This window comes from Rhagoletis zephyria, unplaced genomic scaffold (assembly GCF_001687245.7).
Source record: "Rhagoletis zephyria isolate East Lansing unplaced genomic scaffold, Rhagoletis_zephyria_1.1 Rzeph_scaffold_00014, whole genome shotgun sequence".
NCBI lineage: Eukaryota > Metazoa > Arthropoda > Insecta > Diptera > Tephritidae > Rhagoletis > Rhagoletis zephyria.
In genome coordinates, this window is record NW_016157098.1 from 371,876 (window position 1) to 392,421 (window position 20,546).

General features: G+C 37.6%; 1 protein-coding gene and 1 long non-coding RNA gene across 15 annotated transcripts in view; both read right to left on the reverse strand.

Moving 5' to 3' along the window:
* Positions 1 to 20,546, reverse strand: part of Cadps (calcium-dependent secretion activator 1) — a 390,371-nt gene that overhangs the window by 152,180 nt on the left and 217,645 nt on the right. The gene's annotated exons all lie outside the window — the stretch shown is intronic.
* On the reverse strand, positions 886 to 19,310 carry LOC108360149 (uncharacterized). The gene is made up of 4 exons (XR_001847065.1): positions 19,206 to 19,310; positions 18,415 to 18,417; positions 16,422 to 16,425; positions 886 to 896 (listed from the first exon to the last, which is right to left on the reverse strand). It is a non-coding gene; the product is annotated as an uncharacterized LOC108360149 (long non-coding RNA).

The window sequence follows — 20,546 nt, forward strand, 5'->3', positions numbered from 1 at the left end:
GGGGGGGGGGGGGGGGGGGGTAATAATGAAATGAGTAACACATTTATTTTAATCCTTTTTTGGTACATTGTAAATTTGTAAATACTGTAATGGGTTTAATTATTTCTGTACAAAGTGTCACATGTCTCACTAGCTTATGCATATTACAAAAGGAGTAAAAAAATTAAAAATTAATATTTAAATTTACCTATGTCGACTCAATCAAAAAGGTATAAATTATTTTGCAATTTTTATTTCAGTATTTCAATGATATGTTTAAGACTAATTGGTGAATCACATTGGAGTTCAAGTTGAGAACTAGCTTTTTCCCTACTATGATCCTCCAACTGTTGACAAAACAACGTTGGAAATTTGAGAAATGCTTTAGTTCTCAACTTAACCTCAAGTTGAGATCAAATCTAAATGTTTGTTGGGAAGTGACACTTCGGCAGGTTAACCAGGGTTTTGCAAATACATTTTTGTTTGATAGTAATTTTCATAATAGCCGTCAGCTCGAATGAAAGCTAAAGTATAACTGAACTTGTCTCGTAATTTTACGAGGCTCGTAAACTGAGCTCCATACAAATTTCGACAGTTCTTTTACGAGGCTCACGGTGTTCTTGAACCAAATTCAACTGAGTCGGTCTGGAACGATGGAATTTCCAATTCGACTAATTTGCGGGGACCTTACAAAGTCAGAATATGCGAAGTTTGAAATTGTAGCAAGTGCCGAGCCCTAACCGCCAAAATAACGTAAGCGACATTTTTTTTTCAAAATTTTCTTTTTGATGCAGAAATATTCCTAGAACATCTAGATTAGGACTGAAAACAGTGCTTCCCTGCATGGTTCCTATTTACAATTTACGCGAATGTACTTAAGTAAAGGTTTATATTACTTAGCACTATTTGATATGAACCTTAAATAAATTCCTTAAGGAAGTATGATTTTTATGAATTATGAAAACCTTTAAAAGAACTTGTTAAAAACGCGTCCAACAAAAGCCCTTCTGAAAGCTCTTTTTTGAGTAACGAAAGCAAAAGCCCTCAATTTGTGCCACTCCATACAAAAAAATGAAGGATTAAAGAAAGAAATACATTTTTGATCAGATTTTAGCTCATGAAATTACCTTCCGGGTAGTACTTATGTATGACCCCTCAGCCGTGTACCTGATCAGGAACTTGCACTGTTTTTGCATTTTCCTGAAAAAATTGAGATTTTAACCAAATAAACTAAACAGAAAGAAGGTGAACTCCCCAGATATTCAAGATGTTAGAAAAAACGTTTCGCTATCAATTTGACAGAAAGCCTAACTTTTTCATATCAAAATCTGCTAAAAGTTAGAGGAGTGTCTACATTGGCCTTCATTAAAAAACCAGGACAATTCAAGTGTGGACCTGGACACCAGGAAAATTTGTCTAAATCAGGACAAATCCTGGAAAACCAGTCCGTCTGGTAGCCCTAAACTAAATTTTTTTACAACTATATATATAAAATTAAGTGGCAAAACTTCCTGTTCGCATACTCCTCCTAGACGGCTTGCCCGATATCAAAGAAATTTTCAGGGGTGATTGGGGTCTGTGTGGAGGGTGCACATAAGAAATTTCATGTGTGTATCTTTGCACGTTTTGCAAAAACAAAAAAAAAAAATTAATTCTGTTTGGCTTTACGTGTTTTTTTCTGATTTCTTTCATTCCTAGACGGCTTGCCCGATTTTAATGAAATTTTCAGGGGTGATTGGGGTCTGTGTGGAGGGTGCACATAAGAAATTTAATGTGTGTATCATTGCACGTTTCGCAATTAATTCTGTTTGGCTTTACGTGTTTTTATTGATTTTTATTATTGTTTTGCCGCAAGATTGGCAGTCCTGCCTTTTACTAATAAATAAACAGAAACAGCTGGCGAATGTTTACAATTATTAAAAAACATTGACAACAATTTAATTTATAATCTTATAACTGGAGTCTACTATCGCACCCTTTCCTCAAACGTGTATTAATTCAATATTCAAATAACGTATATTTATATAATTTGAAAAAATCTCCCTACTATACAAATATGTACAGCAATATTAACTAACTAGCGAATACCCGGCGTGCTTCGCTGCGCCTTAAAAGTAATTTTGTTTTGTTACTCCCTCTCACTTTTTTTTNCCGGCTCTTTACATATTTTCTAATTACCTTCGAAAATATATTAACTCAAAAAAAAAATAAACAATGCTTCATAGATCGATTTTTTTTAAATCTAACTTCATAAAGTTCTTTAAAAATATTTTGTAAATGAGGCCATAAGAGCTTAGGGGGAGAGTTACAACACAAAAATACATTTAAGGCGCAGCGAAGCACGCCGAATATATAAACGAATTTCCAACGTTATCGCTACATATTTTTTCAGTGCTTTTGAAAAATACCAAGTATTTTCGAAAATATCTTTTTTGTTATAGAAAAACTTAGTCTAAAGGGGGAATTTGTTTTGCTATACTGTTTGTACAGATCAAGTGAATGCGTAAAATAGTTTATTTTTGTTTTAGTCAAATGCGTTCCTTTAAGCTCAGATGATTGATATTAATTTCTCATTTTCCCCTGTTGTAAATAACCTCGAATCTCTTTGAAGGTCCCTCTACAATTTCGAGCTCAAAAACCATGGGAAAATCATTACGATCACAACATTTAGACAGCACGAGTTGACTTCAGAACCTTTTTATATTTCACAATTGGCCAGATTGGCGGTTGTTTTGACTAGCACGGAAATGACCTAACCCCACTTGCAAAATCCAGCCCCGGGGGCAACACCCCCACCCTATAGTCGGGCCTGCACATATATGTATAAATATGTATACAATCGACTTGTATATATGTAAATATATATAATCATTCATCTAGAACCCACCTGAAAATCGAAAAAGTTACCGTGTTTGAAAAAGGCACTTACCACGATTTTGAACTTCACGTATTCTAACTCGGGAACCCCTTCCGCAAATAATCTTATAGGAAATTCCATCGTTCCAGACCGATTCAGTTGAATCTGGTTCAAGGACACCGTGGGCTAATAAACTTACGAGGTTTACGAGGCTTTTACTAGTTTACCTGAGTTTTACGCCTGATCAAAATCAGTTTTATATGACAGAAAATGCGCAACACCCTGTGCAAAGAAGTTCCAAATTTCGATGAAAATTTTTTGAAGTTTGATTAATTTGATTGTGTTGGTTATTGACCGTTTTATATAATTTAAAAATAAAACATTAAAAGTGTCCATGTTATTGTGGCTTATTAACATTTTATTTTTAATATTTTTATTGACCTTTGTACCATGATTGTTTACTACGAAAAATTTAAAAAGCAACAAAGTCTAAGCGGTAGAAGTTATAGCAGCTATTTCGGAGATCACCACATCTCCTCATCAGACTTCCCTGCTGAAGTCTAGAAAAAAGAAGTCTGATGAGGAGATGTGGTGATCTCCGAAATAGTGGCTATAACTTCTACCGCTTAGACTTTGTTGTTTTTTCAATTTTTCCTAATAAACAATCGTGGTACAAAGCTCAATAAAAATATTAAAAATAAAATGTTAATAAGCCGCAATAACATTGACAAGTACATAGTTTAGGAAGAGCCTGCCTGAAGCTATACAATAAAGCAAATGGATGCATAGAATTGACGACAACAAACACGCTGTCAAATTTAAATAGCGGCAAATCAGCTGCACTTGATAGTAGTTGGTTGAATAAGGAAAATGAATTAAGCTCAGTGGTTAACGCTTCTGACTTTGCACATCGATTACGCAGGTTCGTTCCCTGCTGAAGTCCATTAAAAAGAAGTCTGATGAGGAGATGTGGTATCTCCGAAATAGCTGCTATAACTTCTACCGCTTAGACTTTGTTGCTTTTTCAATTTTTCCTAATAAACAATCGCGGTAAAAAGCTCAATAAAAATATTAAAAACATTAAAAGTCTTTCTGCTTTGTTTACTTTTACTTTAAAAATTTCACAAAAATTAATCAAACATCAGCCTATAGCTCAAAGATAAATTATTAAGTTTAATTAATTTTTGTGAAATTTGTGCAAACTTTGAAACATTCATTTATGTGGTTGCTAGAATAGATTGAATTATATTTGAATGAAAACTAAAAACAAATAAATAAACATAAGTTGCAATCAATATCATTTTGAATTTTGGTGGTAAATTATAGCTGTAGATTGAATTATTTTTTAACGAAAATTATTAAAAACAAATAAATAAACATAAGTTGCAAGCAATTTAATTTTGAATTTTGGTGCTAAATGATAGCTGTAGATCATTATCTAACAAGAACCATATAAATCCAAATTTCAAGTTGTGCAAAAATTATAAAAATTGCAAACGTTTTATTCAGAATATGAAGACAATTATTAGATATGCAGTTAAATTTTAGTGCAAGCTTCAAGTGGCTTCAAAATACTGCTGAGTTCTTGATTTTTTTTCATTGATTATGTACCGGGCCCGGTTTGCAATTATAAAAATTGCAAACGTTTTATTCAGAATATGAAGACAATTATTAGATATGCAGTTACATTTTAGTGCAAGCTTCAAGTGACTACAAAATACTGCTGAGCTTTTGATTTTTTTTTCATTGATTATGTACCGGGCCCGGACTTTCTCCAGGCGGGCCCTGTGAGTAACACAAAGTGACTATTAAGACAAAAAGGGGGTAACATGCATTCATACATATGTTTATAAATAATATATTATATGGAGTATGAATGTAAGTTCATTGAAGGAAAAAATTGTAAAGATAGCAAACAAGTAATAAACAAGTTATGTGTATAAAAAGAATATAAATCGTGTAGGGATCAATGAAATGTGATGAAAAGAAATAATATGTACTTTGAAAATACTCTTTAGGAAATGAAAAGTGGAATTAAGAGCAAAAGATTGCAAAAAAATGTGCTATTACAAGATCGCACAGAAGAAAGCATCTGCATTCTAAGGCCCAATTTCAAATGATCTGTTTAAGTTGAGATTGTTGATTAACTTCATAAATTCGTTTTTAAACTACACTTAAATGGCAATACTATTAACATAAATATGATATATGCAACCCATTGTTGCCATTTGTTTGACACATTTAAATAAAGGTGATCTGAAACCCAACGAAAGTTAATAATAACGATCCAAAATTAAACTTAGGTGCCATTTAAATTTACATCTGAAATTGGCGCTAAGTATGTATGAAAGTCTATATGTATGTACACTTGGGTATATGTATCTTAGTTTAAACAAGAAAATCTTTGAAATATTTGTTAGGCTTTACTGATCTACTCGTTGTGTAAATAAAAAAACTTTATTTAACTTTTTTACCGATGTTTCGCTAAGCTTTTTAGCATCTTCAGGGGTTGATTTATCTATTGACACTTGCGGTGGCTTCGTCTGAACTGAATATTAATAATTTTTATAAACATAATAAGTAAGCTGCAGCGCTGCCATTAGTTTTATTTTGCTTGTTCATTGCATTGTACCTTTTCCGCATTATTCGTAAGCTTTCTAATGTGTCTTGTTTTTGCTCCTTTCTCTACATAAATTATATACTAGTCATAATCCCCAAAAATCGGGGTGTTCCGTGGTCTAACAAATTTGTATGCTTTACTTTTGTTAGTTTACTTTAACCTTGGTATTTTGGCAAGATCATACTTTACTCAATACGTTTACATAGCTGACCATGCGAAAAGCAACCCTCTTGCTAGGGTCTGACTTATTTATTGTTATTGCTAACGCTACAATAATTTTGAATTGACACGAAACTGATCGATGCTTCAAGTGGTTTTGCTTAATTACACCAGGCTGAGGTCAAGTACCCAATCGACTAAATCTCGCAAAATAATCTCTTGTGGCACTTATCTTAATTTTTGAGTTTGACGAAAGTTCTCGCCCTTCTCTAACCCGCAAGAAAAAACTGAAATAATCAAATTCACTGAAACGCATATACGTATATTGAGAGCTTGAAAATACTTTACCGTACCCTCAGTTCGTCCGGCGGGATTTTTTTTTTAAGTTTTCCACATTTCAAAATTATACTAAATTGAATATAAAGAAATGAAATTGTTGAAGATTCTTGTTGTTGGAAATTGACAATGAGAATGTGTGCGTGAGATTCAGTTTTACATTTCAAAATTGCTCTATGTAAAACTTTAAAAATCTTTCCGCGCAAATATGTGTGCATATAAAATGATTCTTAAATCTGAAATGTTTGTGCAAAGTTTCAGATCGAGCACTTTAATTTGATATATAAATTGTCTCTGTACGATTATATATAGATATATAATACATATAGAACCTTATTTGTCTCATTAGAAAAAAAAAGTCAAAATAAACCATATAAGATTTACATATGGATGTGTGTACAGGGCAAACAGGCAGGTTCTGCCATTCACTTTTGAGTGAATTTAAATTAAACTCGCTTTGAATTCAAATTGGCAGGCACTCGGAAGTGAATTCCAAACCTGCCCGAAAAGCAACATTTTTATTTTTTAGATCTTCCGCCGTATCGCTGTCTACATTCGCAAGAACGTACATAGCATTGCTTGATATGAAACAAAAACAGGGACGAAAGCGTATAAATGGAACAATTTTTCATTTTCTTATGTCCCGAAATGAACGTAGCAATGCTTTGCGCGATGTAAAATTTTTTAAATCTTTCGACGCAAATATTTCGAAAGTAGTTCAATATATCTTAAATCTGAAAAGTTTGTGCAAAGTTCCAGATCGAGCACTTTAATTTGATTTATAATTTGTCCCTGAACGATTTGTAGATCGCTGGAAATAAGTGCATTATTTTCGCCAAATCAGCTGTGTGATCACGGCTATTCACATTTTTGTTGTTTTGATGACTGTTTCGTGTTCGCTTTGACTATTAGCCAGGGCTCGCTTGGTTGTTCCAATGTACACCTTGTGGTAGTTTTCGGCTTCTTTTCCATTGAATTTTATTTCATAAACCACATTGCTTTGTTGAAATTTCAACGAAGTTGGGCCTTCGAACTTCAGTCTCAGCGAACTTACTACGATAGGCATTTTTATTCCTTTTATAAGAAGAGTAGCAGAATGGTAAATAAATACAGGGAAATACATCCATAAATATGTAAGTTTTTTTCTAATTGAATTACAGAGAGTTGTAATTGAAAAGTTTTAAATATTCCTTTTAATGTGTGGAGTGCAATGGGATATAGTCGTTGCGCTGGGTATGCAACGACTTACTCGGTTTAAGGGCTCACTGAAGTCTGCAGCGTCTGTTCACCAGTAGGTGCGGCTGCAAGCGGGTGTCTGCTTGGAGCAGGCGGCTCGCTATATAAACGTGTATTTGGTTGCGAAACCACCCCCATCCCAGCAATGGGTTGTGCGCTGGGTTCACCCCGGTGGACGAGCGTCTAGCCACAATCCGCATCAAAGCGAGATTCTTCAACATCTCGCTCATCTGCGCTCATGCTCCGACGGAAGAGACGGATGAGGCATCCAAGGTTCTCTTCTATGAGCGCTTGGAGCGTACGCACGAGCTCTGCCCCCGTCATGATATCGAAATCGTGCATGGCGACTTCAATGCCAGGGTGGGCAAGGAAGGGATCCTTGGAACCACCGTCGGAAAATGCAGCCTCCACGACGAAACGTCCGACAAGAGATTGAGGCTGATCGACTTCGCCAGGGCCCGAAACATGGTAGTATGCAGTGCTGGGTTCAAGCATAAAAAGATCCATGAAGTTACGTGGCCTTCTCCGGATCAAAAAACGAAAAACCAAATCGGTCATGTTGTGATAAACGGAAGGCACGCTTACAGTGTTTTGGAAGTACGTACACTCCGAGGCCCAAACATCGACTCGGACCACTATCTTATTGCAGCCAAGGTACGCACCCGCCTCTGTGCAGCAAAAAATATGCGCCCAAAAATGCAAGGAAAGCTCAACGTCGAAAAGCTGCAATCGCAATAGACAGCCAGTTCTTTCGCTACTCGACTCTCACACCTGCTCTCGGAGAGCACTCTTCAACAAACCGACATATGCGAGCAGTGCAACCACATTTCCCGCTCATTAAGTACCGCCGTTGAAGAAGTTGTCGGATTTCAGCGAGCCCGAAAGAACAACTAGTACGATGAGGAATGTAAGGAAGCTGCAGAGAAAAAAGATGCCGCCTACAGGGCCACGCTGTACTACCACTATAGGGATCTGAAGAGGGAGGCGAGACATATTTGTCGCAATAAGAAGAGAGACCCCGAAATACGTGAGTGCGAAGAGCTTGAAATGCTGGCCGACAAGAAGAATGCCCGAAAATATTACCAGAGAGTTAGGCGAATTACGGAAGCTTTCAAGACCAGGGCGTACTCCTGTAAGAACAACAATGCCGACCTAGTAAGCGATGTTCAGAGCGTACTTAAATTATGGAGGGAACACTTTTCCGCCCTACTAAATGGCAGCAGCACAGAAAGTTGTGNAGTATGCAGTGCTGGGTTCAAGCATAAAAAGATCCATGAAGTTACGTGGCCTTCTCCGGATCAAAAAACGAAAAACCAAATCGGTCATGTTGTGATAAACGGAAGGCACGCTTACAGTGTTTTGGAAGTACGTACACTCCGAGGCCCAAACATCGACTCGGACCACTATCTTATTGCAGCCAAGGTACGCACCCGCCTCTGTGCAGCAAAAAATATGCGCCCAAAAATGCAAGGAAAGCTCAACGTCGAAAAGCTGCAATCGCAATAGACAGCCAGTTCTTTCGCTACTCGACTCTCACACCTGCTCTCGGAGAGCACTCTTCAACAAACCGACATATGCGAGCAGTGCAACCACATTTCCCGCTCATTAAGTACCGCCGTTGAAGAAGTTGTCGGATTTCAGCGAGCCCGAAAGAACAACTAGTACGATGAGGAATGTAAGGAAGCTGCAGAGAAAAAAGATGCCGCCTACAGGGCCACGCTGTACTACCACTATAGGGATCTGAAGAGGGAGGCGAGACATATTTGTCGCAATAAGAAGAGAGACCCCGAAATACGTGAGTGCGAAGAGCTTGAAATGCTGGCCGACAAGAAGAATGCCCGAAAATATTACCAGAGAGTTAGGCGAATTACGGAAGCTTTCAAGACCAGGGCGTACTCCTGTAAGAACAACAATGCCGACCTAGTAAGCGATGTTCAGAGCGTACTTAAATTATGGAGGGAACACTTTTCCGCCCTACTGAATGGCAGCAGCACGGAAAGTTGTGAAGAAGAAGAACCCGAGCCCGTAGTCGATGATGACGGAGTCGACGTTCCACTGCCTGACTATGACGAGGTACGAATAGTAATAACGCGGCTGAAAAACAACAATGCTGCTGGAGCTGACAGCCTGGCAGCTGAGCTATTCAAGTACGGCGGCGAGTAGTTGATCATGAACTCCCGGTCAGAATATGGTCAGATGAACGCATGCCCGACGACTGGAATTTAAGTGNCCGTTCGAATGGACACCAACGCTCTAGTTCTGAAAGTATTCAACTCGGAACCCACTGGTGGTAGCAGAGGAAGATGGAGGCCCACACTGCGATGGAAAGATCAGGTGGAGAAGGACTTGGCTTCACTTGGCGTATCAAATTGGAATNTCCCGAAATTCGCGCCAACTACCGCGGGATCAGCCTTCTAAACATAGGTTACAAGGTCTTATCGAGCGTATTGTGTGAAAGACTGTAGCCCACCATCAGTGAACTGATTGGGCCTTATCAGTGTGGCTTTAGACCTGGCAAATCCACCATAGACCAGGTATTCACAATACGCCAAATCTTGGAAAAGACCCGCGAGAANATTTTTCTGGCGATGTATTTTAGCATAGATGTTAATTTTTCCGGTGCACGTTTTTTTTTTTAATTGTAAAATTTTTTTCCCTCAGTGTATGAAAAAATTTTAGAACGTACTTTTTATGTTTTATTAACAACACCAATCTAGACGTCGTCAAATTAGCGGCCTTTGTTATCGTTAACNCCGATGACATCGATATCATCGGTATCAAAAACCGCGAGGTCTGTTCTGCCTTTGCCAAGTTGGATGAGGAAGCAAAGCGAATGGGCCCGGTGGTAAACGAGGACAAGAGGAAGTATCTCCTGTCATCAAACAAACAGTCGGCACATTCGCGCCTAGGCACCTACGTCACTGTTGACAGTTACAATTTCGAGAAAGTAGAGAATTTCGTTTACTTGGGAACCAGCATTAACACCGATAATAATGTCAGCATCGAAATCCAACGTAGAATCACTCTTGCCAACAAGTGCTACTTTGGACTGAGTAGGCAATTCAGGAGTAAAGTCCTCTCTCGACGTACGAAAACCACGCTCTATAAGTCACTCATCATGACCATGCTGGTATATGGCGCAGAAGCATGGGCAATGACAACATCCGATGACGCGGTTCTAGGAGTATTCGAGAGAAAGATTTTGCGGAAGATTTACAGGCCTTTACGCGTTGGCGACGGCGAGTACCGCAGACGATGGAACGATGAGCTGTATGAGCTTTACAACGACATGGACATAGTGCAGCGAATTAAAATACAGCGGCTCCGCTGGCTTGGCCATCCCGTTCGAATGGACACCAACGCTCTAGTTCTGAAAGTATTCAACTCGGAACCCACTGGTGGTAGCAGAGGAAGATGGAGGCCCACACTGCGATGGAAAGATCAGGTGGAGAAGGACTTGGCTTCACTTGGCGTATCAAATTGGAATCAGTTGGCACAGAAGAGAAACACTGGCGTGCTTTGCTGAACTCGGCCAAAATCGCTTACGCGGTTACAGCGCCAAATAAGAAGAAGAAGAAGAATATGACTACAACCTAACAAATTGTGAAACATCGAAAACCATCGATATATCGATATTTTTCTGGCGATGTATTTTAGCATAGATGTTAATTTTTCCGGTGCACGTTTTTTTTTTTAATTGTAAAATTTTTTTCCCTCAGTGTATGAAAAAATTTTAGAACGTACTTTTTATGTTTTATTAACAACACCAATCTAGACGTCGTCAAATTAGCGGCCTTTGTTATCGTTAACGACAACAGCTGATTTGGCGCTAACGAATGTTGTTAGGGAAACGTTTACTGAAAAGCTAAATTGTTAAAATTGTCATTTAGCTGACTTAACAATAACAGGAGTTGTTAAAATCGCGTAGTGAATCGCACTACTGGTCATGAGATACCACACAGTGACACTTCCGAAATAAGGTCAGGACGGTTACTTATCTATACAAGCTTGCTCGACTTCCCCAGTGCGTACTAGCGCAACTTACACAGGTTGCAATGCACCCAATCTTAGAGTACAACTCCACAACATGATTTTCAGCCGTTCAGCGCTTCACTATATTATTATGTGAACGATGTACAAACAAGCGGCAAACGATATGTTAACACACTAAAATGTTTATAAAAGGACAGCTTTGTAAAAATCAGGGCATTAGGCGGGAAAAGAAAAATCAGTCGGGAAACTTTAATTCGACCCTGAAATCAGGACATTTCCTGATAAATCAGGACGTCTGGTCACCCTAAGTACATATGCGTATTCACTACGGGCAGATGAAAATTTTCGGTTGAGTTTGTTTTCTGGCGAAACTCATGGTAAGTGTGATTAATATTCAGTTTAATGATTATTAGTTTTAAATTTCATAGTCCACTGTTAAATATAATGTAAGTTAATAAGTTTTTAGTGTTTAACTGAATTATTTATTCCTAAAGTATTAATATAACTTTCATTTTTGCTGTTTTTTTGTTAGTGTTTTACATTTTATTGCTGTGCAAGTCAATAAACAAATCAACCTGATACTGAAAAGCTAAGCGAAATGTCGGTAAGTAAAGCCTAACAAATGGTTCAATTTAAACCAAATCAAACTGGTAGCACTAATAAAACAAAAAAACTATGAAAAAAACATGCATTGGTTTTTTTCACAGACGAAAGTTGACAGGAAAGAGTCGGGGAGCAAATACATATATGTATATATATAACAGAGATGTGAAACTGTGCAATCATTTAAAATTTTAATCATGAAATATTTACAAGTAGGATTTCATTCTTTTTCCTGTTGTCTGGTAGTGTGGCTTATATTTTTTTTAAATCTACAATCGTTCAAAAAATAATTGATTTCACACAACAAGTTGGGAAAAACCTGAATGAAAAACTGAGAATGCTGAAGTAAACTGAATTCAATACTGAATTAGCTTCCAGATGAATGAACACTTTGCTATGTGTGCATTCTCTAATTCAGTTCCAATCAAATTTTATACACTAAGAAAAATATGTAAGTTTAGATGATGGAATAATGAGGTGTATGAACTTTAAAACGATATTGACATACGTGTCGCGCATCAATGCATAGCGGCCACTAGGGTTGCCAGAAGTACTGCTTTTGGGAGTAAACGTACTCCTTTTTATTGTAATGTACTCCCTTGTACTCCCAAAAAAAAATATCTGGAAATGTACTCCTTTCTTAGTTTTGTACTTCTTTTGTACTCCTTTTTCCAGCTATTAATATTTTATCATATACAGGGCGTAAAATAATAACTGTTGCACAGGTTTTATTGAAAAATAAAAGGGAACTTTATAGATTTTGCGAAAAAAGTAGTTTATTGTTAATTATCCACAGATTTTACTTAAATTTTATTAATAAGTTTTTAAATTTTAACCTTCATTTGCGTTTACCAGCGGTAAACACTTTGAGAGAAAAGCTCAAGCGGCACGCAAGTCTTCGTCGGTTACTTTATTACATATTCGTCACTAGACACGAATAAAGGCGCGAGCTCAAAAAATGATGGCGAAAAAAGACGCATAAAAAAACTTCAGCGTCAAAGACTCTTAACATACTTCGCCGAAGTTTTTCATAAGCATCTTTTTTCGCAAAATTTTTTTACGCGCCTTTTTTCGCCGTCAAAACACTAGCGAGCCTTTATTCGTGTGTAGTGACGATATCTTCTGTAACCATAGGCTAATTTCCTCCATTTGGCTCCTTTATACTCCGTCTTTTGTCCAACATAAGGCCTCATACTCAGCAATCGAAAAGATTTGGAACTGGTGACTAGGAGGCCATTCATTCGGCCAACCCTCTACCTATACAGTTTTCTTTTTTTTTATAAAAAGTATAAGAAAAAATACACCTGAAAAAAGCATGTACTTATCTCCCAAAGCTGGCAAATGGAAATAAGGGTTCAAGTGTTAAAACTAAGTAATAAAATTAAAGTACACTATTTATAAAGTTAGCAAAAAATACTTTTTTTCGCAAAATCTTTAAAGGACTCTTTTATTTTTCGAAAAACCTTTGCGACAGTTATTATTTTGCGCCCTGTACTTTGCCATTCATATTGTGGCAAACACTACTTAGTAAGTAAAGTCAAGTGTGATAGTGAAAAGGTGTAAGCATGGTCGTAGGCAGGTAGGTGCAGGGCGGGGTATAAAAATCAGAAAAAATTATAAAATAAAAAAATTGCCATACATTCAGGAATAGCCTGGAATTCTTTGTAGAATTTAGTTATTTATTTTTAGCATTTATTGTTGCTTTGAAAAAGATTTCTATGATATCCGTGTTTGTTTGTACCTAAAAATTACCATTAATTTGTAACAATAAATTGCACAAAAAAATTAAAACCAAAATTGTACTCCTTTTTTAAGTTCTGTACTGCTTTTTTTCTATCGAAAATAGAAATGTACTCCTTTCTCTGTTTCAGCATCTGGCAACCCTAGCGGCCACGCGGGCTAAGCCATGTCCTACGAATGGATGCTTATGCTTGGACTCCTCCACGCATGAAACGCAGCTTGATTCACATGAACATCTTGTACAAATTTATAGTTTTGGTTGTTTAAAAACTGAGTGCAAAATGTTCCAAGACAATTAGTATCTATAATTTTTTTCTTTAAAATAATGGAAAATATGCAGAGCATGAAATAATTATGCATAACAACCATCGAATAATTCAGTGCATGGTTTATCCACATACATTTGATGTCCTTTTTTAAAATACATACATTTTTAAATTTCCAAAATTCTACTTTATAAAGTTCAAAGGCTTCTACAAAAAAAAATAATAAAAAGTTCTACAAACAAATTTAAATTTAGTTCACAGCCGCAGCGCGAAGCGAAAAGATGGCCAACTCCCATCTTTTTGGGCGCTTTCAACAATCAGCCGGTTTAATATTTATTTTGTTTCGTCCAAATTCGAGTTTTCATGCAGAAACATAAAATTTAATTACATTTCTGATATTTTTAAAGCTAAATAAATGAGATCCACAGCAATTTTGAGGAGTAAAAAAGCAGTACAAAATTGTTTTCCTGGCGTTATTGTGGCATACTTTTTGCTTCTGGCGCTTTGCTGGCAAAGTTATAAATGGCACGCAAAGCCACAAAGTTTTATCTGGCATCAGCTTTACGGTTGTTTCTGAATAAAGCAACAAAAGTGTCATCAATTGTTCATTTTTAACCGACTTCCAAAATAGGAGGAGGTTATCAGTTCGTCGGAATATTTTTTTTGTTTTTTTTTTATGTATGTTACCGCATAACTTTGGACCACGTGAACCGATTTCGATAATAGGTAGTGTCTCAGAGGTGGTCCCATACTAATCTGGTTAAGATCCGATCAGCGGATCATGAGATATATATTTTTTTTTATATGAGAGTTGAAGTCGGTTTTTTTTGCTAAAAATTACTTGTATTTGTACAGCGTCAGCACGCTGAAAATTGAATTGGATTTAACGTAATTAAAATATTGTGAAAAGCCGAGTGAGTTAAATTCTATGCAATGGATATTGTACATAAAGGTATTGGCTTTATTTCTCAATTAAACTTTTAGATAATTCGTATTGTGTTCTATGCAAATCGTTGTTTTAGAAAAGTAGGATTTTGTGTGTTTCTTGATTCGTCTTTCAAGTATTTAGGATGTTTTAAGTATGTATCCCCTATCGGCCCTCAATATTTTTAATTACATATTGTTTGTTAATATTTTAAGATTATAAAAGTGTTCAGTGTGGATGCATTGACTTGCAGAGGCTCGCGTAGTATTCCAAATGTTCTCGATTGCATGTTTTTGAGATTTTGCGTGAAAATTTCGGTACGCATTCCCAAAAAGTTCAAAATTTGCTGGGTGCAATAGAGAAAGATATTGAATATGAGGGTTTTGAGCCAGATCGGTATGAGTTGCAAAAATGTATTAATTACGTTTGTAAAAAATTTGCATTGTTTTGGCAATGATCCAAATGCCAAAAATCAGCAGCAAAAATCACTATAATTGGTTCGAAAAGAAAGAAATAATTTCATTAAAATGTCAACCGACAGTTTCCACCAATTCAAATCGTGGCGCCCGAAAATAGATTTTTACCCTAAGGTCTGTTAAGAGTAAAAACTGTAATATGTAAAAGTGGGCGGGGACACGACATTGTGACCAGTTTCGGTTTTTTTTTGTTTGTTTAATGTTTATTTTATTTTTTTATAAAAATACAACTCACTATCTAACAAAAACCAAATTTCAAATTTTGTAAAAAAATAGAAAATTTCAAAAAATTTTTAAAAGAACACAAATCTTTTTATATAAGAACTTTAAGAAAAAAGTTATGTATGCAGTGTTATAGCCCACTGAATTCTAGCTCAAGAAAGTGCAAATTTTAAGTGGCTAAGAAATCTCTTTGATTTTTAATACTTTTTTTCCTGAAGGTGTCACGCATTTTCTACCATTTAAAGTATGTTTGACAATTTTGTTTTTTTTTTATGGAAGCAAATAGTAACACCATTCGCCAAAAAAAAACATTATGAACAATCAACGCAAATTTTTAGCCACTTCAAACTTGCAATTTCTTAAGCTACAATTTAATGGACTATAAAACTGCACACCTCGATTTTTTCTAAAAGTTCTTATTAAACAGGTTTGTGTTGTTTTATAATTTTGTTGATTTTTTCTACTTTGAAATTTGGACTTATGTGGTTTTTGTTAGACAGTTAGTTGTATTTTTATAAAAAAAATAAACATTAAACAAACAAAAATAGCCGAAACTGGTGACAATGTCGTGTCCCTATTATTTTTCACATGACTGTATGTGGGCGTGTCCAACCCCGTCCACTTTTACATATTACAGTTTTTACTCTTAACATAGCTTAGGGTAAAAATTTTATCCCGACATGTCCATTAAAAGAATTTTGGCCGACTATTTTCTCCTATAAAGATTTTCTTCTAGTGTCAAGGCATATTTTTTCAGTGTAGTACTGAATGATCAAAAGTGCTTGCATTCAATAAAAATTTACAAACACGATGATTGCGAATGCTTTTGTTACATTTACATTCTATACTGAATGGAACTCTACCGTTCAATAACACATTACGTTTGTTTTTGTTTCAAAATAAATAATTTAAGCCACTCAGGAATAAGGTTTTTTTTATACAGTCAAACAATCAAAATTTTGAAAAGAATGCCGAGTGAATGCAGATCCTACTGATTCAATCATTTTACAGCTCTGGTAATATACATACATATGTACATATGTTTAAAAAACTGAGTTCTAAAGGAAACAGGGGTACTTTGTTTTATAACTGTCGTGTCGCCTTAGTATAGAAAATATGATCATTTATTGATTGTAGTTTTAAGTTTTGACGACCCTAAGTACTACATTATTTATTATGTATGGAGTGGAGATACCGATTTCTAAAATATAGCGAAAGATGGAGAACGATTTGTCGTGCCACATTTTGGTTTCATTCGATTCCTCTCATTTCATATTTGCATCTACGCCCCTTAGCTATTAGGGCAAATATAAAAGAAAATTGTCGGCATTCTACCCTTTTATTTTTAAGCATTTTTTTTGAGGGGTTCTTACGAATACTTGCGTTTTATTTTGAACCTTTCGGCGTTTTCCAAACCCTTTACTTACTTATAAACAAAAAAGTTTTTTTCTAATAGCGGTCGCACCTCGGCAGGCAGTAGCAAAACCTATTCCATGAAAAACAGCTTCTCAAAAAAAATCATTCGCCGTTCGGAGTCGGCGTAACACTGTAGGTCCCTCCTCTATTGTGTGACAACATCAAGGCGTACGCCACGAATCGGAGGAGAAGCTCGGACAAACACTAACATAACTATTATATGCAGATCTAAAAGGTATGTTTGGCGGGTGTGCCTAGCTTATGTCCATTTTTTAGCTTCTGTTTTGGTACTAAATCCCCGTTTTTTGCTAAAAAGCTAAGGAAATTTTTGAACTAAGTAAAACTGACTTCTAAGAGAAATGTAAAAGACCATCGTATTGAATTATTTAGGGACGAAGGTAGAGGCGATTCCTTATTGTTGTCATATTAATTTTCTAATTAGTAAAAACCATACTCTATTATATTAGCTAGTTTTTGCTCTGTACGGAACTGCATTGCTGTTGCAAATAATTTTCTTACTGAAGTAAATGAAATGCGCGAGCACCCTGAAGAAGAGTTTAGTTGCATTTTTTTCACGGATGACCTTAAAGTTTCGTACTTTGCACTTAAATTTATTTGGACAAATCGAGTAAACGGTTTGAAATTTTAAGAAAAATCATTTGCTTAGGTTTTATGCATACGGCCCATGATTCAATAAAAGTTTGCTCAAAAAACAGTTTTCTCGCTCCCTCTTGACAAAATCGGCTCCCTTAGCAAGGCACTGTGTGTGGTTCGTGTGTGTGCAAAGCTTTTGTAAGGGAGCTAAGGGAGTGTCAAAACTCTAATGTCACTAATGAGCAAACCTTTAATTATTGAATCATGCATACGGCCCATTGTCTCGAAAAGTAACGTGCTTTTTCATTTTTTTTCTTTGAGACTTAAAAAACTTTATTTGCAAAGGCAATGTCGGCTTTATAGAATAGGAAGTAGAAGGAAATCCACGAGTGCGAAAAAACCTTTTTCACATAGCAGCGAAATGAGACCGTAACAAGAATTGAGGACAAAACGATACTAGTAAATACAAGTAGGTACATATTCGATACTTTTCGTCCGATACCAATTAATTTTGGTATCGATACTTTTGCCCTGAGTACTGAGTAGGTATCGGAAGGAAGTACTTGTATCGAAACCCGATTCAGTGACAATTTTATACCCGGACTTTTATTTTTCAATCTAATTATTATTTTGAATAGCTAAAATTTTTTGGCAGTTTAGTTGCCAAATTGAAAATGGAACGTCTCAAAAAGGATTAACTAACGTGCTTGTTTTACGTCTTCCTGTTTACATTCAATTAAAGGCAAATTAACTAAGTCCAAAAGAGGCAAAAAAATCGATAAGCTCACAAAAAGTTCGAAATCTTTTAATTTGCAACGGAACCTTCTGCAAAATTCTTCAATGTTTTGTAAATTTTCTATAAACGGACTTAGCAACTTTTCACTCTAAACTAGCGATATGAATGCCTACACTACACCATAACTTTTTCCTCCAAAAATTATCTTTCAGAAATATATCATTGGATGGTTTGCAGTTCCCTCCTGGCTGAAAACCGGCTGTATTATAAATGGCGCTTTCTCGACACCGGGCCGCCTCGAGGAATAACGGTAGCCTTACCGCGACAAGGGGCGCTGGCGCGGCGGACGACGAGATCCCCCTATAACTAATAGACTGCTACGCATGGCAAGTCAGGCACGCGGTCTTACGAACGACATGAAGCCAACCAAAGAAAACAAAAACAAAACCAACAACAAACAACCAAAAGAAGAAGAAGATACTAAGAAAACTAAAGGGCTACAAAGACTGAACAACGAAAGGAGGCACAAACTAAGCAGAAAGGTAGCACGCACGTGGTTCGGAGGAGGAACTTTCTAGACAGTCTCTCCGATGCTGAGGCAGCTCTATTTATTGAGCATGCACGAGAGGAAGAGGAAGCCTGCACCAGCTCAGGCATCTTCTATGAGAAGTATATTAAATCAATAGGTGGGCATGAGAACACCGAACAGAAAAAGGGGCACCGAAGTAGGCACGACAGCGAACCAACTCGAGTGCGGGATAGGTCCTGCAGTCATACTAGCTCCACTGCATATCGAGACTCCACGAGGCAGGAGAGAGAGCGCCACCTGGATTGGCGAGGAAAACCACCCACACTTCCGCCTCTGAGGCAACCAGGAGCCCTGGACGACCGCCGGCGACTTGGCCTTAATGGGGCATCTTCGTGATGCTATGTGAGGTACCTGGAGGAAGGTAAGTTACCCGATGGGGCTAGGGAACTGGCTCTTGCCAAACCGTCTTCGGGGAAGAACTAAGCGACCACATCCAGCAATATCGAAGGCAAGAGAACTCTCGTTCCCACGACATTCGGGTCTACGTAACAGGAACGACCCAGATTTATATCTGGCCAAGGACTGTCACTCCAGCAATACTCCCCAAAAAGTCTTTGGGGATTTTGTATGCTGCTACAACAACAACAGCAGAGAACTCTCGCAAACAGACCGCACCCGCCGTTAGGCGGATGGGCGAGCATAATAGCGAGAAAGGTAGGGAAGCGCCCGCTGATAAGCGGAGTGCGGGACACCACCGAGACAGGCGTACAGGCGAGATCGCACCCGCTGAAAAGCGGAAGATCGGGCTTCGCAGAGAGAAAAAGCATGAAAAGCATAGTGAACAAGGTAGGAAAGAGAGGGTTCCGGCAAAACCGCACCCGCTGCTAAGAGGAGGAGCGGGCATTTAACACCCCAGACTCCTGTGGGGCTCAACACCCTACGTAGCGTGTAATTTCGAGCGCTGGTCTATGTCTTAATGTAGTGATCGACGAAGACTCTTTCAGTAGCGTCAGAAGGGCTGAATATAAGCTGAACTATAGATTCAGCTTTGTCACAATGCGGCCCTGGTGACAGAAGGCAACGAACAAGAAAGAGGGTGGCGAAGAGGAGACTGAGTTGCTCTCGGACCTCGACGAGCAATGATGACGCACCCACCGCCCTTGGAAGTAGCCCAGATCAATCTGCATCATGCGATTGCAGCCTCGGCTGTAATTGGAAGCAGATTTTCGACGGACGATCTGGGCATATTACAATTTCAGGAGCTGTGGACTTACAGAGGCCAGGTAGGGGCCTCAAAGGAGCAACTAATAAGGTAATATGGGACCTTGCTGCGAGACTCAGAGCATGCGTAGAGCTTAAAAACAATATTGATTATTTTTGCACTACAGAGTTCCTAACGCAAGACGTAGTGGCAGTGCACGTAACGCTTCGGGTGGACGGAAGACCAATGAACCTAAACCTCGCTGCCGCTTATTTTCCTGGGGACACCAACAACATGCCCCCTGCAGAGGTACAACGTGAGGCATTGCAGACAAGCCTGACTTTCACTGATCCTCGGCGCTGATGCTAATGCTCACCACGTAGAGTGGGAAAGTTTCGACACTAACAGAAGGGGTGAGTCGTTACTAGAGTACATATTAAGTGAAGATCTGAGCATAAATAAAGTGGGGAATAGCCCAAGATTTATCACAAGAGTAAGGGTCCTGCCCTCAGCAACAGTATGGGTAACGATCTACTCAGACAATGGAGAGGTTCACAAAGCCATACATGTCTGACAATAGAATTATCCAAGTCTTGCTGGGAGCGGATGTCAAGGCATACGCTCCAATGAGGAACCCCAGGAACGCTAACTGGGATAA